We start from the raw sequence: 24,068 nt of genomic DNA on the forward strand, positions 1-24,068 counted from the left end.
TGGAATTTCATACCTAAGCTTTTGCATTCAAATGACACAAACTCTTAACTGGGTTATTAAAACCTTCGAAGAAAGTGAAACCTACTACTTTTTTTTTTTTTTTAACCCTTCGCCAATTATATCCTTGATTGTGTCTGTCTTTATCATCCTTCTGGATACTGACAAACTATTCTGTGCAAATCATTCAATACAAATCTAAGTACCAGACATTCTGGTACTTTGGGTTCAAAACTAATTCTAAAGTTTTAAAAACCTAGTCAGAGACTTAAACGGTCCTGATAACTAGAACTATTAGTCTCCTGAGGAGAATAAAATTGCTCTCCTGTGAAGGGGTTGTGTAGCAGTTTTGTAGTTTTTCTTATTTGTCACTGAAATAATTACTGTAAGGTAAGCTCTTCTCTGCTAATGCTTAAGGACTTAATTCCAAGAACACTTAGCTTGGAAGACCACCCTCATGGAATAGCAGTGGGGACCAATTTGTAAATTGGACTGGGATCTATTGGCACTAATAATTAATATTAATAATTAATTAAGTGGTCCCAAATTACATAGATGGAGCTCCTGGCCACCAGAAGCTGACTGTGTGGAATGGAATGTATGTGGAAAAACAACAAAGACAGGTATCTGTGATTTTTATTATAAAGGAATGTAAATAAACATACAAAAAGAGTTGATAAGTCTGATCAGACTTTGTCACTAAGATTCATGAAATGTACTTAGGAAGCTGAGGTAATCTGAAAAGGGTACAGTACACTATATGACTCCAACTATCTGACACTCTGGAAAAGGCAAAACAATGGAGACAGTAAAAAGAGCTGCGGTTGACAAGGGTTATGCTGGAAGAAGGGAAGAATAGGCAGAGCACAAAGAATATTTAGGGCAGTGAAAATATTCTGTATGATACTGTCAGGGTGATGCATGTCCTCATACATTTGTCAAACCCCATGGAATGGATAACACCAAGAGTGAAATTTGATGTAAACTATAGACTCTGGGTGATAATGATGTGTCTGTGTGGGTTCATCAGTTGTAACAAATGTACCACTTTGATGCTGGGATGTTGATAGTTGGGGAGGCTCTGCAAGTGTCGGGTCTCTGTACTTTCTCAGTTTTGCAGTGAACCTAAAACTGCTCTTTTAAAAAAAAAAAAAGACTTCTAAAGAAAAAGAAGCTGGCTAAAACTTCAGAACATCCCATATTCTTCAAATTCATCAGTTAAATTATAAACTGAATATTTGGCTTTATGTGTGGAGTTGAAACATAATGAGTTGTTTCCTTAGATGAGAGCAGCATTCTGTTTGGCATTTATGTCATCAGGAAGAAAATGAATCATCTATTCCTAAGGTATAAAATTGAACTGTGGTTAGAGATCATGTCTAATGCTCAAGGAGATATTTAAACAAAGTTAACTTGAAATAAAGTTTATAAATTCTATGAATACATTTATATTTTGAATCTACTCCTATTCATACATACTTACAATTAGTAAGCAAACAGTGCAAGATATCATAGAATAAAGGTTTTCAAAATTCTTGGTCTCAAGATCTCTTTACATTCTTAAAAATGATTGAGGACTTTAAAGAGCTTTTGTTTGTGTGGGTTATATATGTCGATATTTACTGTATTAAAAATTAAAACAAAAAATTTAGATGTATGTTTATTAACTCATTTTTAAATAATAAACCCATTTCATGTTTACTATAAAGAACATTTTTTTGAATAATGAATACATTTTTTAAAAAATTAGTGAGAAAAGTGGCCTTTTTCACATTTTTTGCAAATCTCTTTACTCTCCGGCTTAAGAGAGAGTGTTGGAAGCTCACATTCTGCTTATGCATTCAATCTTTTGTGATATGTTGTTATAGCTAAGATATTATGAGGAAAACTGGCCCTCATTAAAATCATGGTTGAAAAAAGGAGGACCTTGCAAATCCCCTAAAAGGGTCTCAGAAACCCCCAGAGGTCCTCAGACCTCACTTTGAGAATTCCTGCCAAATAGCATTTTGCATTTTATTTATTTGAATATCATGCATTCCCACATCAGAGTTTGCTAACACCTGAAATTATAGCCCTTCTCTTATTCCAAGCTAAAACTCAAACTTGACAGCTCATGTCAAACCCATCACATATCTGAAAGTTTTTTCAAGGCTTTTACTATAGCAACTCTGATTAAATTGATATTCTTTTTGAATACGTGTAAAAACATTTAAGATTTCATTTATATCCCTCATTTCAAACGTTTTTGGGAAATTTTGAATGTAAATTGTGCCATCTGGAAAAATGAAACATTGGTATATGGTTATTAACCAATTATAGGTATACTTATAATAAATGATATACATCTCCTTTTACATAAATAATTTAAAAGTCAGCTTAAAATAAAAATAAAACAGGCAATTACAGTTTTGTTTATTACCTAAATAAATACTAGGTTCTAATTTTTAATACAATTTCCAACTAAAAGAAACCAGGGCCACTCAGAGGAATGTCTGATTTCAGGTCTGGGGCAAGATATATATAAGACAAGTGTGGGATATCTTGTGACACAAAACAAGGAATCCATTCACAATAAATAAGTGTGTCAAAAGGTAACAGAGGGCTTCCCTGGTGGCGCAGTGGTTGGGAGTCTGCCTGCCGATGCAGGGGACACGGGTTCGCACTCCGGTGCGGAAGGATCCCACGTGTTGCGGAGCGGGTAGGCCCGTGAGCCATGGCCGCTGAGCCTGCGCGTCCAGAGCCTATGCTCCGCAACTGGAGAGGCCACAATGGTGAGAGGCCCGCGTACCGCAAAAAAAAAAAAAAAAAAAAAAGGTAACAGAAACCAAAATCAAAGGATCTCTTTGGTAAAAGATGGGACAATCAAAACAAGTAATAAATACAGTTGTTTGAAACATACTGAATATATAAAAATCCATGAATTCTTAATGATGCTCCAAAGAAGGGAGACAAAAATCAACAAAAACAAAACAATTCACTGGACACTACTGCAAGTAACTAGGGCACACACCCCTTATTCTAAAATTGTCAATTGTGGGGCTTCCCTGGTGACACAGTGGTTAAGAATCCACCTGCCAATGCAGGGGACACAGGTTCGAGCCCTGGTCCGGGAAGATCCCACATGCCGCGGAGCAGCTAAGCCCGTGTGCCACAACTACTGAGCCTGCACTCCAGAGCCCGTGAGCCACAACTACTGAGCCCGTGTGCCACAACTACTGAAGCCCGTGCACCTAGAGCTCGTGCTCCACAAGAGAAGCCACTGCAATGAGAAGCCCACGCACCGCAACGAAGAGTAGCCCCTGCTCGCCTCAACTAGAGAAAGCCTGCATGCAGCAACAAAGACCCAACGCAGACAAAAATAAACAAATAAAAAATAAATTAATTTAAAAATTAAAATAAAATTGAAAGGAAAGAATTAGAACTTACACTACCTTTCCTGATTTAATTGTATTTCAGAAAGCCAAATCGTTGTTGAGGGTAAGTTGATTTTTATAATATAGAAAGAAATACCAGAATTGGAAAATTGCCATTTAGCAATCCTTTGTGAAATAAATGATTCAGGCAACAATCATCAATGGATTAAACCATTAAATGGAAGGTCAATAAGGTACTTTACAATGGAGATCAGGGTGTCACTACCTCAGCCTAATACTCTTAAGTATCACTACAAAAGGGACTCCATTGTGTGCTGCCTGATCTTATGCCATCTGAAGTACTCAGCACACCTATGAAGTGTTCTTCCCTAAACAAAACAAAGCTAACCAAAAACAAAACAGTCTCATCAAGCCTTAGAACTGACTTCCCACTTAAAGGCTTACAGGAAACATGAGGATTAGAGGAACAAGTTAAATGACACCACAAAGAAGGTAACAGATAAAGTCTAGAATGTGACACACTCTATAAAACAACTGACACTGTTTCTGCAGCAAGTTAGTAACAGGGCAAAAAGGAGAGAGAAGAGGTGAGGAAGAGCTCTGGATTAAAGAGATATAGCAGCAAAATGAAAGGTGTGACCTTGTTTAGTTTCAACTGTTGTGATTCAAACATCACAACAGTTAAAAAACTTTAAGACACACATAGACATTTGAGTATGGACTGGTATTAGACAATGCCAAAGAAATATTGATATTGTATTGGGTGTAATAATGGCATTGTGTTTATGTTGGAAAATGTCCATTTTCTTTGGGGAAACATTCTGAAGTGTGTTGAAGTTAAATGACATACTATCTGGGATTTGCTTTAAGATATTTGAACCAGTAGGATTCATCCCTGGGATGGTTCAACATATGCAAATCAATCAGTATGATACATCATATTAATAGAATGAAAGAAAAGAATCATGATCATCTCAATAAAAACAGAAAAAGCATTTGACAGACTTCAACATCTATTCATGATAAAAAATAATCTTAACAGATTAAGCATAGAAGGAATATAGTTCAACATAATAAAGGCCATATATGACAAGCCCACAGCTAACATCATACTCAATGGTGAAAGGTTGGAAGCTTTTCCTCTAAGATCAGGAATGACAAGATTGCCCACTCTCAGCATAGTACTGGAAGTCCTAGGTAGGGAAGTCAGGAAGAAAAAGAAACAATAGGCATCAGAATTGGAAAGGAAGAAGTAAAATTTTCTCTATTTGCAGATGACATGATTTTATATATGGAAAATCCTAAAGATTCAATCAAAAAACTGTTAAAACTAGTCAACGAATTCAGTAAAGCTGCAGGGCAAAAAATTAACATTCAAAACTTAGTAGTGTTCCTATACACTATAAATTTTGAAATCCTGAGAAAGAACACCAAAGCAGGAGACATCACACTTCCTGATTCCAAGCTATATTATAGTCATTAAAACAATATGGAACAGACAAATAGACCCAGGGAACAGAATCAAGAGCCCAGAAATAAACCCAAGCACACAAGATCAACTAGTATTTGACAAAGGGGCCAAGAGTACTCAATGGAGAAAAGACAGTCTCTTCAATAAATGATGCTGGGAAAATTGGATAGTCACATGTAAAAGAATAAAATTTGACCACTGTCTTAGACCATTCACAAAAATTAACTTGAAACAGATTAAAGACTTAAATGTTAAGACCTGAAACCGTGAAACTCGTAGAAGAAAACATAGGACAAATGCTCTTTGACATAGGCCTTGGTAATGATATTTTGGAAATCACTCCTAAGGTACAAGAAACAAAATCAAAAATAGACAAATAGGACTACAATAAACTAAAAAGCTTCTTCACTGCAAAAGAAATCACCAACAACCAAGTACTTAGACCCACGAAGGAAGGAAAGAGTTACCTGGAGGACCCTGGCCTGCCTCACATTTTGCTGTTTTTTAATTTGCTTTTGATTGACAATTCTGACATATCTGAAAGAATTGCTTAAATTTTCTCATGAATTAGCCATATAATAATTACAAACCACAAATCCATAATAACTACTTATGGGGAGAAAAATTCAAAATAAAACTGCACACAGTAAAAATTTGTTAAAAGGGAAAATAAACAAGATCCATATCTTGTTGGTAACTCTGAAAGCTAAAAACACTGAACAGTTGGGGCTTCCCTGGTGGTGCAGTGGTTGAGAGTCCGCCTGCTGATGCAGGGGTCACGGGTTCGTGCCCCGGTCTGGGAAGATCCCACATGCCGCGGAGCGGCTGGGCCCGTGAGCCATGGCCACTGAGCCTGCGCGTCCGGAGCCTGTGCTCCGCAACGGGAGAGGCCACAACAGTGAGAAGCCTGCGTACCGCAAAAAAAAAAAAAAAAAAAAAAAAAAAAGCACTGAACTGTAGATTTAGTAGGAATAATCAGTACAAAATGATGAAGCAATGGCTAAAACTGCACATGATTAAAATGCATAATTCATAATTGACAAATTCTGTTTTCCTTCATCTGAGCATACCTTTATTTCCCCCACATTCCTAAAGGATTATTCACCAGATATAGAATTGACAATTCTTATCTCTCAGTATTTGAAAAATGTGGTGCCACTTCCTTCTGGCCTCCATTGTTGCCAGATGAGAAATCTGCTCTCATTCAAATTGTTCTTCTATCAATAGTGTGTTGTTTCTGGCTGCTCTCCAGACATTTTTTATTTGTCTTTAGTTTTCAGAAGCATTGGGATAGTTTGGCATGGATTTCTTTTCTTTTCTTTTTCTTTTTTTTTTTTTTCCTACTTAGGGTTTGTTCAACCTCTTAAATTAGTAGGGTTATGCCTTTCGCCAAATTTTGGAAGTTATTAGCTATTATTTCTTCAAATATTCTCTAAATCTCACATTCTTTCTCCTCTCCTTCTGGACCTCCACTGACACAAATGTTAGCTCTTTTGTTATTGCCCATAGGTTCCTGAGACTCTGTCCATTTTTTTGTCCCAGTTGATTTTCTCTCTGTTGTTCAGGTTGGGTAAATTCTATTGATCTGTCCTCAAGTTCACCAATTCAATCCATAGTTATCTCCAATCTATAGTTGAACCCATCTAACAAGTTTTTTATTTTGTTTTTATTTTTTTAGTTCTATAATTTTCATTTGGTTCTTTTCTTATATAACATTTATTTCTTTGCTGATTTTTTTTCATTTGTATCAAGATAATTTATAGTTGTTAATTGAAGCATTTTTATAATGGCTGCTTTAAAATCTGTGTCAGATCACTGCAACATCTAATTCATCTTGGGTTTGACATCTGTTGATTTTCTTTTCTCATTCAAGTGGCGATTTTCCTAGTTTTTGGTATGATGGGTAATGTTCAATTATATCTTGGATATTGTGGCTATTATAGGACTCTGAATCCCACTTAATCTTCTTTTTTAAACAGACAGTCCCCCCTGTTGACATATAGCAGGAAGCCAGGGGATTTTGTATGTTTAGTCCCCCACTGGACTCCACCAACATCACCCAGGCAAAAGTGGAGCACTCATTCACACTGCCTGTCATGGTTGAGTCTGACACCTTCACCGTAGAAGTAAGGCACTCACGCCATCTAGATACCTCTTAATGGGGGTGCCACCAGGGAGCTGAGAAGCAGACACCCTATTGACAGCATTGGGTTGATGCAGAATTGAGTGGAATCTCAGCTCTCAATTCCTCCTTGAGCCTCGCTGACACCAGGGGAGGAGAGGGCCGTAAACAGAGGGCCAACTAGCCCTGCCTCTGGGAGTGGAGGCTCAGAACCCATTGGGCTAAGGCACAGCTTCCATGGGGGAATGGGGGGCTGGAGGAGAAAGTGGAATGTGACTAGACTTGAGTCACGCCTTCTTGTTCAGTCTTGTTGATGCTGGCACTGGGGGTGGCATGTGAATTGAGACATAGTTGTGACAAACCTGCATCCTACTGCCTCATTAAGTCTGGTTGCTGCCAAGAGTGGATGTAAGCTCAGCTCATTGCTGGACCCTGCTGACACTATCCTGGCAGGGAATTGAGGAAGACCTGCTTCTGCCAGACTGAGAACAGCTGTCCCCTCAACCAGTCAACACCACCCTGTGGGAGAAGCAGAGTGCCGCTGCCTGCTTCCAGTGAGTGCGGTGGAAAATCAGCTTTCTGCTTGGCCTCCATGAAACCTCCAGAGAGAGAGGGGTGTGGTTTTTCCATTGTTGTTTGACTGGAGTAGGGCGGGTATTATGGAAAATTTTGGCTAAACAGGCTTTTCTTGGAGCTTTTTCGGTATATGTCTGTTGCTGCTTCCAGGTTGGAAGCTTCTGCAAGGCCTTGTCTGGGATCTAAGGGAGGCAGCAAGGAAACTCAGGGAACCCACTGCCATCTCAGTCCTCAGGTCCCAAGGTGTCTAAATTGTCCACCTTCTTTTGAGACTTCAGAGACTTCCTATGCTTGTTTGTTGAGTTATGCCCAGGCTTTTTCATTCTAAGAAGGAGGACCTGGGTGGAATGAGGCTATTTCAGTTTCACCAGAACCAGAAGTCATCTTTGTAAATACTTTAATAGAAGAAATGCAAAAATATGAATTGTTATGAAATACTCCAGCATGAAATTTGAAACTGATCTAATATCTCAATTATCTAAAGCAATATCAATTTCCAAAAGCAAGGCAAGCAGACAAAATAAAAATAAATAAGGATGCTAATATGACGTTATATGTGCAATAATACTCAACTTCAAGATGCTTTTAGACACTCTGAACAATTCAACAAGTGTCAAGGCAAAATAAAATTTTCTACATCTAGAATATTTGTTACAAAACAAAGATTAAGATTATCAGGGCAATTTATGTTTTCTGTATTTTAATTTTTTTATTTTAAGAATGATAACTTTTTAATAAATTTCAATTTTTAGTCAGCTTCATTTGGTGTTTATTATTGGTATTAATTTTCTCATCTCAATTTTTCTATTATCAGGTAGAGATCATTTTTATATGTTACTCAAATATATACTCTTGTAATATGCACTTGTTCTCTTTATTTTTACAGAAAACCTCTAAAACTTTTAGAATAACCCTATTATCAAAAAATGATGCACTCCTTATTATTATGGTCACCCATCATTATCTAAAAACATAAGTACATTAAAAAATACATATTAACATATGATTCCTGGAATTCCTATTTATTTCCTTAATCATGAAAGTATCTGTTGGGAATTTGAAATCACTGTAAAAATGTGAATACACAGACTAATTGCCTTATTAACAAAGTCTTTTTTTTTTTTCAATGATGCAGACCTTAATCAAAATTTTTTCTCTCTCTAACTCATATATCCAAACTTACTTGGTCATTGTAGGCACTCTGATGCAGGGAAATCATGACATATTCTTAAAGAACATGAGAATATTCAGCCTTTAGAAGAAAAGGCTTAGGTGAGAATTTGATAGCTATCTTCATAAACTTCAAGGGCTGTCCTGAACAAGAGAAACTGCGTTTATTCTTTAACACCCAAGAGGATAGAATTAGGATAAATGAGATGGAGTTACAGGGAAGAAAATTTTGATTTTATATGTATACCCATTTTCTAGCAACCAGAGAACTCTGAAAAGAGTACCTCCAGAAATAGTGATTTCCTGTCAAGGAAAAAGACTGGATAACCACTTATTGGGGATTGTATCAAATGGACTCTTTAAGAGTTTATGATTCTTTCCGTCTCTATTATCTCATGCTATTCTCCTAGTGAGATACATAGGACAAGTATTAAAATTGCCATTTATGGATAAGAATAATGAAACTCAGAGAGTATATTGGTTAGGACCCTTGGTAAATTATAAAAGCAACTTGAGCTAGCCTAAGCAAAAATGAAAGACAGTATAAGATTGAATGCAATTTCACAGAAACCAAGGTTAGTATAATGCAGCTGAAAACAGAAGCCAGCAGAACTCTCTCTCTGTCCTGACTCTGCATCTCTCAATAAATTGCTTTGTTCTCTGCTTCTACAGATGTATTTTCTGTGCTTCCCAGCCACATGATAGGTAGAAGATATTTATTCCACAGCCCCCTAGTTTACATCTCTATCATTCAAGAGACCAGCCCAGGACGACTGACTGCCTCAATTATTTTGGACTTTATGGTACCAATTCATCACATCGTTCTCCCTTCTGATTCCTATGCCAAGTGATAAATAACCACAGTAAAACTGAGTTGGATAATGTGACTTGTATCTTTCTTGGGGCAGAAATGGAGTTTTCTACAACTTTCCCTTGAACTGAACTCACTCGGTCAAAGGCAGATCCTCTTGTCTGGAACTTTGAATCTGGAGCAAGTGATAGAAACAATTTGGAATTTTTTTTCAATAACTGTGGCACCAATAACCTTAGAATCTAGTTCTCTGTGGCCGTAGTGACAGTAGCAGCTTCCAGTATCTGGTGATATACTGATGACTACAGGGCAATGACAGCAGTCATATTCTACCCAGGTTCTTTCTGCAGCATGACTTTGTCCTTCCTATGTTATTGTCTTCTTTAGTTCTTGCTCATTTTTTCCCAAGCCCAGCTCTTCAGGTCTTCTCAGGGATTCTGTGAGCATTCTTAAATTCTTGAAATAATTATTTCTTCTTTTAAAATATGCCAGAATCATTTTGTGTTGTTTACAACTCAGAGCTTGCCTGTCTTGTAATCAGCTATACCAGTTGGTCAGGCCCTTGTAGAGGAAACATGATTGTCAGAGATCCACCCCATGAATGTCAAGAGCAATTCCCAGGAAAAAAAGGATGGGAAAATACCCCCCAAAAGCATCTTTTTACACAGATATTCAGTGAGTTGTCCAAGACCAGAGAGGAGATTAATATCAGAACCCTAAAAAAAAAGTCTTAGCAATCAACATTGAGTTTATTCTTTTATCCTTAGGGTTAATTTTAACTTGTAAATTAATAATTAGTGGTGAAAACTAGGGTTTTTTAATAGAAAAACCAATATAAGCATTTCAGAATCTCAATAATCTACTCTTCCACCAAACTTAGAAAACAATTTAGAAGAAGAAAAGGTTGAATTCAATTCAACAACTCAGTTCTTTCAAAATAACTTCTTACTTAATTAAACTTTACTATTTCTTTCAACTATATAAGCGTATCCTAAACACTACTATGCTAACACAGGACAAAGTAATGAATTACTGATTAAACACATAGTTAATTGAAAATTATGTTTAAAATATTCTAATACTTTCCATCATGTAATATAAAATTAAACTGTGTGGTCTAAGTTTATCTCTTTTTAGTGACCTATTTGATTTCTGTGAGGGAGATAATTTTTGAAATTGAGCAAAATTAAAAAGAAAGGGAAATAATGACTTGAATAATCAGTCCCAAATACACAAGAGTTACTATTTGTATTTTACTGTACAAGACTAAGATTAGATTAAAAATTCAAAGTAAACCAGATATGAAGCACAGAGATTATCGTTGAGCATAAATAACTAAAATTAACTAGAATCTTAAATAAACTGAGAACTCCTAAATTCCTGAGGATGTGAAGGAGGCTATTAGAAGTCTGTAAAGATTTCTCCTACTCAAAGATCTTTGGAACCCAAAGATCTAGGAGGAGCTTCAAGCTGTGACTAGACTCCCAGTGGACTCATCAAAGCTTAACCCAAACTGGACCCTGGAGTCTCCTCCAATGTTCATCGATGAAAATTCCCAGGAAGTTCCAGCTGCCTCTCGACCTATCTCTGAAGTATTAATAAAAAATCTTAGTAAGTTGACTCTCAATCCTAGTACCAAATTGCCTTCCGTTCTACCAGAATATCCACTTCAACAGAATGGACAGAGACTTGGTAAAGGCATACTCTATAGAAGGAAAGGTGTGAGGACATTGTTAACTGCTTGGAAAGAAAGGGGAAAAAAAGACCCACTATGAAGTAGCTACTATTATTTTTTAATTTTACAGATTAGGGAACTAAAAAGAAGCTTTCCTAAGGTCATAAAATTAGTGTATGATGGACCTGGAACACACAAACACAGGTCTGCCTAACATCAAACTTTATGCACTTAGCCACTCTGCTATCTTCTGCCTCATGAAATATATTGTTCTGTTTTCAGAGAGCTCTAATTACTAAAAAGTTGCTCTTTTATATTCAGTGAAATTATTTTCCCTGTAATTTTCAGTTACAGATCTTAATTTGGCCCTTGAACACAAGATAAATATAATATTTCATAAATTAGATGGTACAGTAAAAGTTCCTAAAAAACAGCATGTGTTCAATAAGAATTAATTTAAATCATTCCGGCAATGGGCATAACAGTCATTGATAAAATATTAATTAAGGCAGGGCCAGCACTAATTGTATTCTCACCCAGTTTGAATTTCTCTAATTTATACAGAAACTATAAGAAAAGAATAAACATAATAGTTAACTCCAGCTATACAGATAAACTGTTTTACAACATTTCCTTAATCTGCTAGCTGAGTAACCTTGTAGACAAGGTCAAAAAGGGAAATGACTCCTAGATTGGATAAGCAGCAGACAATTAGAATGTTTTGGCGGGGCAGGGAGGGAGAGAAGATGAGAGGACATTAAATAAAGCTTCTTAAAATTAATAAGCATTTATCTTATTAATAGGTAAATAGGCAATATTGACTTTATAAATGTTGACTATTTTATAAGTGGAAAAGACTGAACTTGTTCAAAGGTAAAGTGTTACTTACATTAAAAATTTACTTAAAGTGACAAGAGAACTAAGTACATAATCACTATTGATAATAAGAAGGTTGTTAAAGGATGATTTTCAAAATGGTAAAATACTAAGTGAACATATGTTAAAGATTTTATTTAACTTATTAATTAATGAGGGGAATCTCGGTGGCCTCTGCATGAAGTGGCATGAAGCAGGATTTCAGATCCCTGGCCAGAGATTCAAGTCAGGCCATGGCAGTGAGAGAGCTAAATCCTAGCCACTAGACCAGTGACCAGTGACAGGGCCCCCGCCTGTCAGTTTTGTAGAAATAAATTCCTACAAAGAGACGGAAAGTAGTAAAATAAGTAAAGTGTTTATTAGGAGGAAAAAGAGTACATGTGGATAGACAAACGGGTGGGCTCAGAGAGAGAGTTGTGCCCTCGTGGTATTTTGAATCACTTATATGGGGCATTTCTTCCAGGTTTCCTTTGACCAATCATCTTGCTTTGCCTGGTTCTGAGTTCATATTTGGTTTATCTCAGGGTGTGTGTGTGCATGCATCTCTTAGCCAAGAAGGATTCTAGCGAAGAGGCCTATGAATAGGTTGACATCACTCCCTTTTTGACCTCCAAGGAGCCTCTCTGTGCATGTATAGCAAGGAAGATCTCCTTGACCTTGAAAATGAGAAACATGTGGTCTCTATCTTTTATCTGGGCAGGGTGCAGCTTCTCTCTGCTCCTGCTACTTTGGAGTATCTGTCCACAGGGGACAAAGCGCAACAGCTCAGCCTAAGGCCCAACTATCTCCTGCCTCAAGGGAACCAGTAAGATATTGCAACCTGTTCAAAAAAGAATCAGAACAGACATATGTAAGGCAATCAGGAATCCTGAAGTAAATTTGCTAATAGATGCAAAAAAATAGATCCTATAGGCACTAAATTATAATGCTAGAATCATCTTTACTACAGAGAGGAAATCAGTTGTGTTTCTATGACAAAATTTATTTACATGTCTACGAACAAGAATTATTTGCATTTTACTATCAGTCGGTTTTCTATAATGTTCTGAGTTACAAAATAGCTAAATCAAGGACAGTTCAAAGCACAGGCCCCAAGAGAATCAGAAAACCTGAAGGGAGAGCCAGGCAACGTCAGAGAGTCCATTGAAAGGACACCCAGTAATGGCGCCCATTTCAAAATCTTTCACAATTCATCCTGATGGGGTTTCCTAACGGGATATGAAGGAGAAAAACTGACAAAGTCTTGGGTTAAATGAAAATTCACAAAGCTTGAAATATTTTATATTTTTTTAAAAAAACATGTGAAAATCTACAAGAAACTGAATAATCCAGAAAAATCATAAAATTATTTTCTTAGATTCTTCTTTGTCACATTCTTCAAATAAACCTGGTTACTCACCATACACAAGGTAAGATGGGAACTGGAAAAAAGGGAAAGAAAAGTAATAAATTCTATTCATATACCTTCTCGATCATCTGCCAAAAATTATATTTAAAAAAGTAGTGTTATATAACTTATTTTATATGTCCATATGATCAATGACAAGCTGAAGCTTTCCCTGATCTTGTGTTAAAAGATGATTGGTTGGGAGACCTTCAAGATGGCAGAGAAGTGAGACGCGGAAATCACCTTCCTCCCCACAAATACATCCGAAGTACATCTACATGAGGAACAACTCCTACAGAACACCTACTGAACGCTGGCAGAAGACCTCAGACCTCCCAAAAGGCAAGAAACTCCCCACGTACGTGGGTAGGGCAAAAGAAAAAAGAATAAACAGAGACAAAAGAATAGGGATGGGACCTGCACCAGTGGGAGGGAGCTGTTAAGGAGGAAAGGTCTCCACACACTAGGAAGCCCCTTCACTGGCGGAGACGGGGGGTGGTAGAGGGGAGGCTTCAGAGCCGCAGAGGAGAGCGCATAAACATGGGTGCGGAGGACAAAGCGGAGAGATTCCCACACAGAGGATCGGTGCTGACCAGCACTCACCATGCTGAGAGGCTTGTCTGCTCACCGGCCGGGGCGGGCGGGGCTGGGAGCTCAGGCTCGGGCTTCAGAGGTCAGATCCCAGGGAGAGGACTGAGGTTGGCGGCGTGAACACAGCCTGAAGGGGGCTAGTGCTCCACAGCTAGCCGGGACGAAGTCCAGGAAAAAGTCTAGAGCTGCTGAAGAGGCAGGAGACTTTTTCTTGCCTCTTCGTTGGGATTAACAGCGCTGCTTAAAGGAGCTCCAGAGACGGGCGCGAGCCGCGGCTACCAGCGCGTACTCCAGAGACGGGCACGAGACGCTAAGGCTGCTGCTGCCGCCACCAAGAACCCTGTGTGCAAGCACAGGTCACTATCCACACCTCCCCTCCCGGGAGCTGTGCAGCCCACCACTGCCACGGTCCCGCGATCCAGGGACAACTTCCCCGGGAGAACACACGGCGTGCCTCAGACTTGAGTAACGTCACGCCGGCCTCTGCCGCCGCAGGCTCGCCCCGCATGCGTACGCCTCCCGCCCCGCATGCGTACGCCTCCCTCCCCGCGGCCTGAGTGAGCCAGAGCGCCCAATCAGCCGCGCCTTTAACCCCGTCCTGTCCGAGCGAAGAACAGACGCCCTCAGGCGACCTACACGCAGAGGCGGGTCCAAATCCAAAGCTGAACCCCAGGAGCTGTGCGAACAAAGAAGAGAAAGGGAAATCTCTCCCAGCAGCCTCAGGAGCAGCGGATTAAATCTCCACAATCAACTTGATGTACCCTGCAACGGTGGAATACCTGAATAGACGACGAATCATCCCAAAATTGAGGCAGTGGACTTTGGGAGTAACGATATATATTTTTTTTTCCTTTTTCTCTTTTTGTGAGTGTATATGTGTATGCTTCTTTGTCTGATTTTGTCTGTATAGCTTTGCTTTAACCATTTGTACTAGGGTTCTCTCTGTCCGTTTGTTTGGGGGTGGGGTGGTGTTCTTTTTTTTTAGTATGGTTTTTAACGCTTGTTATCATTGCTGGATTTTTTTACCCTTTGGTTGCTCTCTTCTTTCTTTTTTATTTTTAATAATTATTGTTTATTTTAATAACTTTATTTAATTTTATTTATTTATTTATTTATTTCTCTTTTTCTCCCTTTTCTTCTGAGCTGTGTGGCCGACAGGGTCTTGTTGCTTGGGTCAGGTGTCAGGCCTGTGGCTCTGAGGTGGCAGAGCCAAGTTCAGGACATTGGTCCACCAGAGTTCTCCCAGCTCCACGTAATATCAAATGGCTAAAGCTCTCCCAGAGATTTCCATCTCAACACTAAGACCCAGCTCTACTCAACAACCAGCAAGCTACAGTGCTGGACACCCCATGCCAAACAACTAGCAAGACAAGAACACAGCCTGACTCACTAGCAGAGAGGCTGCCTAAAATAATAATAAGGCCACAGACAGCGCAAAACACACCACTGGATGCAGTCCTGCCCACCAGAAAGACAAGATCCAGCCTCATCCTCCAGAACACAGGCACAAGTCTCCTCCACCAGGAAGCCTACACAACCCACTGAACCAAGCTTAGCCACTGGGGGCAGACACCAAAAACAATGGGAACTACAAACCTTCAGCCTGCAAAAAGGAGACCCCAAACACAGTAAGTTAAGCAAAATGAGAAGACAGAGAAACACACAGCAGATGAAGGAGCAAGGTAAAAACCCACCAGACAAAACAAATGAAGAGGAAATAGGCAGTCTACCTGACAAAAAATTCAGAGTAATGATAGTAAAGATGATCCAAAATATTGGAAATAGAATGGAGAAAATATAATAAATGTTCAACAAGGAATAGAAGAACTAAAGAGCAAACAAACAATGATGAACAACACAATTAATGAACTTAAAAATTATCTAGAAGGGATCAATAGCAGAATAACTGAGGCAGAAGAACAGAGAACTGACCTGGAAGATAAGATAGTGGAAATAACTACTGCAGAGCAGAATAAAGAAAAAAGAATGAAAAGAATTGAGGACAGTCTCAGAGACCTCTGGGACAATATTAAACGCACCAACATTCAAATTACAGGGGTCCCAGAAGAAGAAGAGAAAAAGAAAGGGACTGAGAAAATATTTGAAGAGATTATAGTTGAAAACTTCCCTAGTATGGGAAAGGAAATTGTTAACCAAGTCCAGGAAGCACAGAGAGTCCAATACAGGATAAATCCAAGGAGAAACAAGCCAAGAAACATATTAATCAAACTATCAAAAATTAAATACAAAAAAAAAATATTAAAAGCATCAAGGGAAAAACAACAAATAACACACAAGGGAATCCCCATAAGGTTAACAGCTGATCTTTCAGCAGAAACTCTGCAAGCCAGAAGGGAGTGGCAGGACATATTTAAAGTAATGAAATGGAAAAACCTACAACCAAGATTACTCTACCCAGCAAGAGTAATCATTCAGATTCAAAGGAGAAATTAAAAACTTTACAGACGAACATAAGCTAAGAGAAGTCAGCACCACCAAACCAGCTTTACAACAAATGCTAAAGGAACTTCTCTAGGCAGGAAACACAAGAGCAGGAAAAGACCTTCAATAACAAACCCAAAACAATTAAGAAAATGGTAATAGGAACATACATATCGATAATTACCTTAAATGTGAATGGATTAAATGTTCCAACCAAAAGACACCGGTTTGCTGAATGGATACAAAAACAAGAACAATCTACATGCTGTCTACAAGAGACCCACTTCAGACGTAGGGACACATGGAGACTGAGAGTGAGGAGGTGGAAAAAGATATTCCATACAAATGGAAATTAAAAGAAATCTGGAATAGCAATATTTATATCAGATAAACTAGACTTTAAATAAAGAATGTTACAAGAGACAAGGAGGGACACTACATAAGGATCAATGGATCAATCCAATAAGAAGATATAACAATTATAAATATATATTCACCCAACATAGGAGCACCTCAGTACATTAGGCAACTGCTAACAGTTATAAAAGAGGAAATAGACAGTACAACAATCATAGTAAGGGACTTTAACACTCCACTTTCACCAATGGACAGATCATCTGAAATGAAAAAAAATAAGGAAACACAAGCTTTAAATGACACATTAAACAAAGTGGACTCAATTGATATTTATAGGACATTCCATCCCAAAACAACAGAATACACTTTCTTCTCAAGTGCTCATAGAACATTCTCCAGAATAGATCATACCTGGGGTCACAAATCAAGCCTTGGTAAATTTAAGAAATATGAAATCATACCAAGTATTTTTTCCAACCACAATGCTATGAGACTAGATATCAATTACAGGAAAAAAATCTGTAATAAATACAAACACATGGAGGCTAAACAATACACTACTAAATAACCAAGAGATCACTGAAGAAATCAAAGAGGAGATCAAAAAAAATATGTAGTAACAAATGACAATGAACACACGATGACCCAAAACCTATGGGATGCAACAAAAGGAGTTCTAAGAGGGAAGTTTATAGCAATACAAGCCTACCTCAAGAAACAAGAAACATCTTAAATAAACAACCTAACCTTACACCTAAAGCAATTAGAGAAACAAAAACAAAAAAACCCACAATTAGCAGAAGGAAAGAAACCATAAAGATATCAGATCAGAAATAAATGAAGAAATGAAGGAAACAATAGCAAAGATCAATAAAACTAAAAGCTGGTTCTTTGAGAAGAGAAACAAAATTGATAAACCATTAGCCAGACTCATCAAGAATAAAAGGGTGAAGACTCAAGTCAATAGAGTTAGAAATGAAAAAGAACAACTAACACTGCAGAAATACAGAGGATCATGAGGGATTACTACAAGCAACTATATGCCAATAAAATGGACAACCTGAAAGAAATGGACAAATTCTTAGAAGCACACCACCTTCCAAGGCTGAACCAGGAAAAAACAGAAAATATAAAAAGACAAATCACAGCACTAAAACTGAGACTGTGATTAAAAATCTTCCAAAAAACAAAAGCCCAGGACCAGATGGCTCCACAGGTGAATTCTGTCAAACATTTAGAGAAGAGTTAACACCTATCCTTCTCAAACTCTTCCAAAATATAGCAGAGGGAGGATCACTCCCAAACTCATTCTACAAGGCCACCATCACCCTGATACCAAAACCAGATAAGGATGTCACAAAGAAAGAAAACTACAGGCCAATATCACTGATGAACATAGATGTAAAAATACTCAACAAAACACTAGCAAACAGAATCCAACAGCACATTAAAAGGATCATACACCATGATCAAGTTGATGCAAGGATTCTTCAGTATATGCAAATCAATCAATGTGTTACACCATATTAACGAACTGAAGGATAAATCTATATGATCATCTCAATAGATGCAGAAAAAGCTTTTGACAAAATTTCACACCTATTTATAATAAACACCCTCCAGAAAGTAGGCATAGAGGGAACTTACCTCAACATAATAAAGGCCATATATGACAAACCCACAGCCAACATTGTTCTCAATGGTGAAAAACTGAAACCATTTCCACTAAGATCAGGAACAAGACAACGATGCCCACTCTCACCACTATTATTCAACGTAGTTTTGAAAGTTTTAGCCACAGCAATCAGAGAAGAAAAAGAAATAAAAGGAATCCAAATTGGAAAAGAAGACGTAAAACTGTCACTGTTTGCAGATGACATGATACTATACATAGAGAATCCTAAAGATGCTACCAGAAAACTACTAGAGCTAATCAATGAATTTGGTAAAGTAGCAGGATACAAAATTAATGCACAGAAGTCTCTTGCATTCATATACACCAATGATGAAAAATCTGTAAGGGAAATTAAGGAAACACTCCCATTTACCATTGCAACAAAAAGAATAAAATACCTAGGAATAAACCTACCTAAGGAGACAAAAGACCTGTATGCAGAAAACTATAAGACACTGATGAAAGAAATTAAAGATGATACAAACAGATGGAGACATATACCACATTCTTGGATTGGAAGACTCAACATTGTGAAAATGACTATACTACCCAAAGCAGTCTACAGATTCAGTGCAATCCCTATTAAACTACGAATGGCATGTTTCACAGACCTAGAACAAAAAATTTCACAATTTTTATGGAAACACAAAAGACCCCGAATAGCTAAAGCAATCTTGAGAAAGAAAAACAGAGCTGGAGGAATCAGGCTCCCTGACTTCAGACTATACTACAAAGGCCCAGTAATCAAGACAGTATGGTACTGGCACAAAAATAGAAATATAAATCAATGGAACAGGATAGAAAGCCCAGAGATAAACCCATGCACATATGGTCACCTTATTTTTGATAAAGGAGGCAAGAATACAGAATGGAGAAAAGACAGCCTCTTCAATAAGTGGTGCTGGGAAAAATGGACAGCTACATGTAAAAGAATGAAATTAGAGCACTCCTTTATACCATACACAAAAATAAACTCAAAATGGATTACAGACCTAAATGTATAGCCAGAGAGTATAAAACTCTTAGAGGAAAACATAGGAAGTACACTCTATGACATAAATCACAGCAGATCCTTTTTTACCCACCTCCTAGGAGAAATGGGAAAAAAAGAAAAATAAACAAATGGGACCTAATGAAACTTCAAAGCTTTTGCACAGCAAAGGAAACCTTAAGAACAGACGAAAAGACAACCCTCAGAATGGGAGAAAATATTTGCAAATGAAGCAACTGACAAAGGATTAATCTCCAAAATATACAAGCAGCTCATGCAGCTCAATATCAAAAAACAAACAACCCATTCCAAAAATGGGCAGTAGACCTAAATAGACATTTCTCCAAAGAAGATATACAAATAGTCAATAAACACATGGAAGAATGCTCAACATCACTAATCATTAGAGAAATGCAAATCAAAACTACAAGGAGGTGTCACCTTAAACCAGTCAGAATGGCCATCATCAATGGCCCTCGTGGCGCAGTGGTTGAGAGACCGCCTGCCAATGCAGGGGACACTGTTTCGTGCCCCAGTCTGGGAAGATCCCACATGTCACGGAGCAGCTGGACCCGTGAGCCATGGCCGCTGAGCCTGCGCGTCCGGAGCCTGTGCTCCGCAACGGGGGAGGCCACAACAGTGAGAGGCCCGCGAACCGCAAAAAAAAAAAAAAAAAAAAATACTGGAGAGGGTGTGGAGAAAAGCGAACCCTCTTGCACTGTTGGTGGGAATGTAAATTGATACAGCCACTATAGAGAACAGTATGGGGGTTCCTTAAAAAACTAAAAATACAGCTACCATACAACCCAGCAATCTCACTACTGGGCATATACCCTGAGAAAACCATAATTCAAAAAGAGTCTTGTACCACAATGTTCATTGCAGCTCTATTTACAACAGCCAGGACATGGAAGCAACCTAAGTGTCCATCAACAGATGAATGGATAAAGAAGATGTGGCACATATATACAATGGGATATTACTCAGCCGTTAAAAGAAATGAAACTGAGTTATTTGTAGTGAGGTGTATGCACCTAGAGTCTGTCATATAGAGTGAAGTAAGTCAGAAAGAGAAAAACAAATACCATGTGCTAACACATATATATGGAATATAAAAAAAAGAAAGAAAGATAAAGGTTATGAAGAACTTAGGGGCAGGACATGAATAATGATGCAGATGTGGAGAATGGATTTCAGGTCACGGGGAGGGAGAAAGGTAAGCTGGGACAAAGTGAGAGAGTGGCATGGACTAATATGTACTACCAAATGTAAGATAGCTAGTGGGAAGCAGCTGCATAGCACAGGGAGATCAGCTCAGTGCTTTGTGGCCACCTAGAGAGGTTCAATAGGGAGGGTGGGAGGGAGACGCAAGATGGACGAGATACAGGGATATATGTATAGCTGATTCACTTTGTTATAAAGCAGAAACTAACACACCATTGTAGAGCAATTATACTCCAATAAAGATGTTTTAAAAAAAAGATGATTAGTTGGAATTCAAAACTGGACAAAGAAAATATTAAAATGGCCAATAGGCACATGAAAAGATGTTCAGCATCCCTAGTTATTAGGGAAATACAAATCAAAACCACAATGAGATACCATTTCACACCCATTAGAAGGCTTTTATCAAAAAGGAGAAAATAACAAGTGTTTGTGAGGAGGATGACAAAAATTGGACTCCTTGTGCTTTGCCGAAGGGAATGGTGAGCCACTGTAGAGAACAGTATAGTGATTCCTCATAAAGTTAAACATAAGATCCAGCCATTCCACTTCCAGGAATATACCCAAAAGAATGGAAAGCAGTTCAAACAGATACTTGCACACCAATGTTCATAAAAATTGTCTACAAAGAAAAAGGCACAATGCCAGAGTTGTGGGTTTCTGTTTTATTCAGGGACCTTTCTGAGGACTATAGCCTGGGAAATAGCCTCTCAGCTCTGAGGTTATGCTCCTACGAGGTAGGAGGAGAGCCATATATATATGATTTTGGTTAGGGAGTGCTTGCAGTCAAGCATACATCTCAGTAGAATGTTATTGCTAGTCACAAGGATCAGCTATCTCAGATAATGATTTTAGTGCTTTTCTATGTATGGGAAGATTCAAGAATCTGGGTTCATTAAAAATTTTTCCAGAGATATCTCTAACAATCTAAGGGGTCTGTTTTTCCAAAACACAGACTGCCTTATCCTGTTTTTCATCCTGAATTTCTTTCAGTGTGCGCTGTCAGTCAGCTACTGCAGTGGCTAATGACTTGAACCTTTTATCCTTATAGAACTGGATGGTGGGCAACATCTTTGCTCTGCACAGCATTATTCACAACAGCCAAAAAGTAGAAATAACCCGGGCTTCCCTGGTGGCGCAGTGGTTGAGAGTCCGCCTGCCGATGCAGGGGACATGGGTTCGTGCCCCGACCCGGGAAGATCCCACATGCCGCAGAGCGGCTGGGCCCGTGAGCCATGGCCGCTGAGCCTGCGCGTCCGGAGCCTGTGCTCCGCAATGGGAGAGGCCACAGCAGTGAGAGGCCCGCGTACAGCAAAAAAAAAAAAAAAAAAAAAAAAAAAAGTAGAAATAACCCAAGTGTACATCAACAGATGAATGGATAACAAAATGTGGTATTATAGGAAAACTTCCTTTTACCTTTGTAGGCTCTGTGGCTGGGCCTAAGAATTAAACTGACAAAACAGATCAACTGGAGAAAAACATACAAATTTTATTTCATATTTTTTCATGTACACAGGAAATCTTCAAAAGGAAAATGAAGACTGGAATAAACCATTAGGTTCCGAAACTTAAGTACCTTTTTAAACAAAGAATGAGAAATTGTGCAGATGTGACAAGACAAAGGGGTTTGGGGTAGGGGCAGTAAATTGTGGAATAGTGACTTGAAAATATATGAGGGAAACTAATGGAAGTTATTTTAATAGGTTTGTTTTATTTTAGTAGATTTGTTTGTATAGATCCATTTTGGTGTATGTTCCCAGTCTCCAGTGATAAGAATGTTCTCTTCCTGGTACAGAGAGGGTACCTCTCTCATGGGAAATTTTATGATCCACTTTTAAGTAGAAAGAGGGAGATCAGAGATCCCTTCGTGGGACTTCCCTGTTGGTCCAGTGGTGGTCTGTGCTTCCATTGCAGGGGACACAGTTTTGATCCTTGATCAGGGAATTAAGATACCGGATGCCAAGCAGCACAGCCAAAAAAAAGAGAGAGAGAGAGAGAGAGATCCCTTCCTGCATCAGTTGCTTCTCAAGTGCTTTCAGCTCAAAATAATTAATATGCCAAAGTGGCATACGTTGGGATGGCATGTTCTGCTCCCCTTCAGTATATAGATACTGTAGGGGAGAAACACTTTTCCTTCTACCCTTCTAGGGTTTTTTAGCTGCTCTAATAATCAAGTTGGCATAAGACAGATTAACAGGAGAAAACCAATTTAATTTTGTACATACGGGAGTCCATAAAAATATGAGACCCCAAAAGCAAGTCAAGTATCTCTAAGAAGGAAGGACACTGAGAAGAATCTGAACTAACTGGCCTTGCTAGGTTTCCCCCAGTTTACCACACTTGGCTCACCTTTGTCCTATCACATCTTCCCACAACTTTTCCTTCTTCATCACTTCTGGCATGAAAACGCTCAGGTTTAACCATTTCTGTTTTTGTTTTTTTTTTTGTTTTTTGCGGTACGCGGGCCTCTCACTGTTGTGGCCTATCCCGTTGCGGAGCACAGGCTCCGGACGTGCAGGCTCAGCAGCCATGGCTCACGGGCCCAGCCGCTCCGCAGCATGTGGGATCTTCCCGGGCCGGGGCACGAACCCGTGTCCCCTGCATCGGCAGGCGGACTCTCAACCACTGCGCCACCAGGGAAGCCCAGGTTTAACCATTTCTTTGAGTCTTCATTTCCTTATGAAGGCTCCCATGTCATGTGCTTACATTAAATTAGTTACATTAAATCAGTTTGTATGCTCTTCTTCTGTTAATCTATCTTTGTCAGTTTAATTTTCAGACCCATCCAAGGACCCTAAGAGGGTAGAGGAAAAGTTTTTTTCCTCCCATACTATATAGGCACAGAGTTCTAGAAAGAAACAATGGTGGTGGTTGCACAATGATGTGAATATACTTAAGGCCACTGAATTGTACACTTTTAAAAAGTTAAAAGGGTAAATTTTATGTTGTATATATTTTACTGAACACACACCAAAGAAGCTCATTCGGTGGAAGTCAAACTTTTTCAGAGCTCCAAACACTCCAAACTGTCTTCCTTTTCTTCTTCTCAAGTTAATTGTTAAGCATTTGTTGAGAGCTTTTGTACTAAACACTGTGCTAGGCACAACAGAAAATTCAAAATGAGACATCTTTCTTTCCCTGAAATCCATCATTTAGTTTTCCTAAATTACGATTAAAGGAAAGCTGTTCCGTTTTTAATATGGTTTTGTGTTCTTTTGTTGGGAAAGTGTTGTTAACAGGGGTGCTGAGGGGGAAAGAAAATTAAATGGAGTTTTTAAAATGTGGGACTTCTTTAATATGCTATTATGTATTTTGAATCTCCAAGACAG

The sequence above is a fragment of the Delphinus delphis genome, chromosome 9 (assembly GCF_949987515.2).
Source record: "Delphinus delphis chromosome 9, mDelDel1.2, whole genome shotgun sequence".
Taxonomy (NCBI): domain Eukaryota; kingdom Metazoa; phylum Chordata; class Mammalia; order Artiodactyla; family Delphinidae; genus Delphinus; species Delphinus delphis.